The sequence below is a fragment of the Arachis duranensis genome, chromosome 6, assembly GCF_000817695.3.
Source record: "Arachis duranensis cultivar V14167 chromosome 6, aradu.V14167.gnm2.J7QH, whole genome shotgun sequence".
Lineage (NCBI taxonomy): Eukaryota > Viridiplantae > Streptophyta > Magnoliopsida > Fabales > Fabaceae > Arachis > Arachis duranensis.
In genome coordinates this window covers 97,466,157-97,472,256 of record NC_029777.3, presented here as the reverse complement: position 1 = coordinate 97,472,256, position 6,100 = coordinate 97,466,157, and the positions used below count along the sequence as shown (strand labels likewise).

The 6,100-nt window shown below is 36.3% G+C and overlaps 1 non-coding gene across 1 annotated transcript; it reads left to right on the top strand.

The window, feature by feature from the left end:
• The first annotated feature begins 2,449 nt into the window (after window positions 1–2,449).
• Window positions 2,450–2,553, top strand: LOC127740135 (small nucleolar RNA R71). The gene has a single exon (XR_008000816.1). It is a non-coding gene; the product is annotated as a small nucleolar RNA R71 (small nucleolar RNA).
• Window positions 2,554–6,100: the final 3,547 nt, after the last annotated feature.

Genomic DNA, 6,100 nt, shown 5'->3' with positions numbered 1-6,100 from the left:
CTTAATCAACAATTGACATCCATTATTCAATTGTCTCCAATGACTCAACCACTAGGCCAAGTGATGGGATACTACTCCATATCTAAAGTTGGCATTTTCTCAAACACTTGGAGAGCAAGAATGAAAGACATAGCAAAATGGAGAGAAAAGAATTAGGATCAAAGCAATTCAATACAAGAGATTAACAACAATCAACAATGAACAACAAATAAAATGAAATCTTCAATGAATCAATAGAATCCAATCTAAGACTTATGAGAATTGAACAATTACAACACTAATGGAGATTAGAGAAGATGATCTACAACATGAACAAAGTAAATTGAGTGTTGTAATAGATCTCACCAAGGAATGGTTGAGAATTGAGAAAATGAAGATGAATCCTAGAGAGAAGTTAGAGTTTCTCTCTCTACAAAATGTAACTAACTAAAAAATATCTACAAAAGATGTCAAATGAGTCTATGGATGTGAATGTGTGTCAATCCCCTTCAATCCTTGGCTCTTAAATGCATTTTGGCACCAAAGTTGGTTGCTGAAACCTTCCAAAATCGCCAGGCACGTGTTGCAATAAAAGAATCACGTGCGGACCACGACGCGTGCGCGCACGGTACGCGTGCGCGTCCCTGGCTAATTCTGCGATGTGCGCGCGAGCGCCTTGTGCGCGTACGCGTGCTCGGCTGAGATCAACTCTTGGCTTTTTGTGCTTCTCTCCACTTGCATGCTTCCTTCCTTGCTTCCTTTGATCCATGCCTAGCCTATTTCAAACCTGGAATTACTAGCAAACACATCAAGGCATCTTATGGAATCAAAGAGAAATTAGAATTCATCAAAATAAGGATTGAAAAGTATGTTTTTACACTTAAGCACAAATATGGGAGAGATACAAAACCATGCTAATTCATAGGCTAAATGTGACAAAAGGTTATCAAAAATACTCTAAATTCAATACAAAACAAACCGTCAAATTGGGGTTTGTCATCCCCATTCAATTGAAGGACTAGTTCACCTCTGTCAACATCAATCACAGCTTTTGCTGTGGCTAGGAAGGGTCTTCCAAGAATAATGGATTCATTCTCATCCTTCCCAGAAGATTATGAAATCAGGAGGGATGTAAAGGCCTTCAACCTTTACCAACACGTCCTCTACCAATCCATAAGCTTGTTTTATTGACATTTCTGCCATCTCTAATGAGATTCTTGCAGTTTGTACCTCAAAGATCCCAAGTTTCTCTATTACAGAGAGTGGCATAAGATTTATATCTGACCCTAGGTCACACAGAGCCTTCTCAAAGGTCATGGTGCCTATGGTACAGGGTATTAAGAATTTACCAAGATCCTGTTTCTTTTGAGGTAAAGTTTGTTGAACCCATGTATTTAGTTCACTAATGAGCAAGGGAGGTTCACCTTCCCAAGTCTCATTACCAAAAAAAAATGGCATTCAGCTTCATGATGGCTCCTAGATATTGAGCAACTTGCTCTTTAGTTACATCTTCATCCTCTTCAGAGGAAGAATAGTTCTCAGAGCTCATAAATGAAAAAAGGAGGTTCAATGGAATCTCTATGGTCTCTAGGTGAGCCTCAGATTCCTTAGGTTCCTCAGTTTGGAACTCCTTTTTGTTCAGAGGACGTCCCAGGAGGTCTTCCTTACTGGGATTCACGTCTTTCTCCTCTTTTATGCATTCGGCCATATTGATTATATCAATGGCCTTGCACTCTCAGGATTCTCTTCTGTATTGCTTGGGAGAGTACTAGGAGGAGTTTCAGTGATTTTCTTACTCAGCTGACCCACTTGTGCCTCTAAATTTCTAATGGAGGACCTTGTTTCACTCATAAAACTTAAAGTGGCCTTAGATAGATCAGAGACTATGTTTGCTAAGCTAGAGGGGCTCTGCTCAGAATTCTCTATCTGTTGCTGAGAAGATGATGGAAAAGGCTTGCTATTGCTAAACCTATTTCTTCCACCATTATTAAAGCCTTGTTGAGGCTTCTGTTGATCCTTCCATGAGAAATTTGGATGATTTCTCCATGAGGAATTATAGGTGTTTCCATAGGCTTCACCCATGTAATTCACCTCTGCCATTGCAGGGTTCTCAGGATCATAAGCTTCTTCTTCAGAAGATGCTTCTTTAGTACTGTTGGATGCATTTTGCCATCCATTCAGACTCTGAGAAATCATGTTGACTTGCTGAGTCAACATTTTGTTCTGAGCCAATATGGCATTCAGAGCATCAATTTTAAGAACTCCCTTCCTCTGAGGCGTCCCATTACTCACAGGATTCCTCTCAGAGGTGTACATGAATTGGTTATTTGTAACCATGTCAATGAGTTCTTGAGCTTCTGCAGGCATTTTCTTTAGGTGAATAGATCCACCTACAGAATGGTCCAGTGACATCTTAGAAAGCTCAGATAGACCATCATAGAATATATCTAAAATGGTCCACTCTGAAAGCATGCTAGAAGGACACTTTTTGGTCAACTGCTTGTATCTTTCCCAAGCTTCATAGAAGAATTCACCATCTTTTTGCTTGAAGGTCTAAACATCCACTCTAAGCTTGCTCAGTTTTTGAGGAGGAAAGAGCTTGGCCAAGAAGGTCGTGACCAGCTTATCCCAAAAGTCCAGGTTATCTTTAGGTTGTGAGTCCAACCATGTTCTAGCTCTGTCTCTTACAGCAAAGGGGAAAAGCATGAGCCTGTAGACTTCAGGATCTACTCCATTAGTCTTAACAGTATCACAAATCTGCAAGAATTCAGTTAAAAACTGATAGGGATCTTCAGATGGAAGTTCATGGAACTTGCAGTTCTGTTGCATTAGAGTAACTAGTTGAGGGTTCAGCTCAAATTTGTTTGCTCCAATGGCAGGGATTGAGATGCTTCTTCCATAAAAATTGGAAGTAGGTGTAGTATAATCACCAAGCATCCTCCTTGCGCCTCCACCGTTGTTATTGGGTTCGGCCATGTCTCTTTCTTTTTCGAGATTCTCTGTAAGGTTTTCTCTAGATTGTTGTGCTTTAGCTTTTCTTAGCTTCTTCAGAGTCTTTTCAGGTTCAGGATCTGCTTCAACAAGAATGTCATTGTCCTTGCTCTTACTCATATGAAAAAAAAAGAGAACAGAAAAGGAAGAGAAATCCTCTATGTCACAGTATAGAGATTCCTTTATGTGAGTAGAAGAAGAAAAGAATAGAAGAAGGATGAGAAAAATTTGAACATAGAGGAGAAGAGAGAGTTCGAATTTTTAGATGAAGAGAAGTGTTAGTAATTAACTAAATAAATAGAAAGAGATGAGAGGGAGATAATTTCGAAAATTATTTTTGAAAAAAAGGTTAGTGATTTTCGAAAATTAAGAGAAGAAATAAAATTAAAATTAAAATTTGAAACAATTAGTTAATTAAAAAAATTTTGAAAAAGAGAGGTGATTTTCGAAAATTAGGGAGAGAAAAGTAGTTAAGTGGTTTTGAAAAAGATAAGAAACAAACAAAAAGTTAATTAGTTAGTTGAAAAAGATTTGAAAATAAAAAAGATAGGAAGTTAGAAAAGATTTTTGAAATTGATTTTGAAAAAGATATGATTTGAAAAAGATATGTTTGAAAAGATATGATTGAAATTTATTTTAAAAAAAGATTTGAAAAAGAGATTAAAAAGATTTGATTTTTTTTTAAATTAAAATTGATAACTTGATTAACAAGAAACTAAAAGATATGATTCTAGAATTTAAAGATTGAACCTTTCTTAACAAGAAAGTAACAAACTTCAAATTTTTGAATCAATCACATTAATTGTTAGTAAGGTTTTGAAAATAAAAGAAAAATAAGAAAAAGATTTTGAAATTTTTTTAAAAATTTTCGAAAATAAATAAAAAAGAAAAAGATTTGATTTTTGAAAAAGTTTTGAAAAGATAAGAATTTTAAAAATTGAAATCTTGACTTGACTTACAAGAAACAACTTATTTTAAAAATTTTTGACTAAGTCAACCTAAAGATTTCGAAATTTATGAGAGAAATAAGGAGAAGATATTTTTTTATTTTTTTGAATTTTTAATGATGAGAGAGAAAAACACAAATATGACTCACAACATGAAAATTATGAATCAAAACACATGATGCATGCAAGAACACTATGAATATCAAGATGAACACCAAGAACATTTTGAAGATCAAGATGAACATCAAGACTTATTTTTGAAAAATTTTCAAGAAAAGAAAAACATGCAAGACACCAAACTTAGAAATTTTTAATGCTTAGACACTAACAAATTAAAAATGCATATGAAAAACAAGAAAAAACACAAAACAAGAAAATATGAAGATCAAACAAGAAGACTTACCAAGAACAACTTGAAGATCATGAAGAATGCAATGCATGAGTTTTTCGAAAAAAAATGCATAAATTTTAAAAACATGCAATTGACACCAAACTTAAAAATTGACACTAGACTCAAAAAGAAACACAAAAATATTTTTGATTTTATGATTTTATATTTTTTTGGATTTTTTTTGAAAACTATTTTTAGCAAAACAAAAAAGAAGAAAAATTTTGAAAATATTTTTGAAAACTTTTTGAAAATAAAAATTACCTAATCTGAGCAACAAAATGAACCGTCAGTTGTCCAAACTCGAACAATCCCCGGCAACGGCACCAAAAACTTGGTGCACGGAATTGTGATCATCAACAATGGCGCCAAAGACTTGGAGCTCTCAAACGTGAATCACACTTTGTCACAAGTTCACACAACTAACCAGCAAGGGCACTGGGTCGTCCAAGTAATACCTTACGTGAGTAAGGGGTCGATCCCACGGAGATTGTTGGTATGAAGCAAGCTATGGTCATCTTGTAAATCTCAGTCAGGCGGATTCAAATGGTTATAATGGTTTTAAAAAATATAAAGATAAACAAAGCATAAAATAAAGATAGAGATACTTATGTAAATCATTGGTGGGAATTTTAGATAAGTGTATGGAGATGCTTTATCCCTCTTGAATCTGTGCTTTCCTACTGCTTTAATCCAATCATTCTTACTCCTTTCCATAGCAAGCTGTATGTTGGGTTTCACTGTTGTCAATGGCTACCTCCCATCCTCTCAGTGAAAATAGTCCAAATGATCTGTCACAGCACGGCTAATCATCTGTCGGTTCTCGATCATGTCAGAATAGGATCCATTGATCCTTTTGCGTCTGTCACTACGCCCAACACTCGCGAGTTTGAAGCTCGTCACAGTCATTCAACCCCTGAATCCTACTCGGAATACCACAGACAAGGTTTAGACTTTTTGGATTCTCAAGAATGGCCGCCAATAGTTCTAGCTTATACCACGAAGACTCCGATCTTTCGGAATGGAGGCTAAGAGATACGCGCTCGATCTAAGGTAGAACGGAAGTGGTTGTCAGGCACGCGTTCATAGGTGAGAATGATTATGAGTGTCACGGATCATCACATTCATCATGTTGAAGTGCATCAAATATCTTAGAATAAGAATAAGCTAAATTGAATAGAAGAATAATAGTAATTGCATTAATACTCGAGGAACAGCAGAGCTCCACACCTTAATCTATGGTGTGTAGAAACTCCACCATTGAAAATACATAAGAACAAGGTTCAGGCATGTCCGAATGGCCAGCCCCCAAACGTGATCAAGAGATTAATCAAAAGACTAATTCCCAGATGTAAATACAATAGTAAAAATTCCTATTTATACTAGACTAGCCACTAGGGTTTACAGGAATAAGTCTAAGTGCAGAAATCCACTTTCGAGGCCCACTTTGGTGTGTGCTTGGGCTGAGCTTGAGCTTTACACGTGCAGAGGTTTCTCCTGGGGTTCAATGCCAAGTTGTAACGTGTTTTTGGCGTTTAACTCTGGTTTGTGACGTGTTTCTGGCGTTTTACTCCAGAATGCAGCATAGAACTGGCGTTGAACGCCAGTTTGCGTCGTCTAAGCTCAAATAAAGTATAAACTATTATATATTTCTGGAATGCCCTGGATGTCTACTTTTCAACCCAGTCGAGAGCGAACCATTTGAAGTTCTGTAGCTCCAGAAAATCCATTTCGAGTGTAGGGAGGTCAGAATCCAACAGCATCAGCAGTCCTTTTTCAGCTTGAATAAGATTTT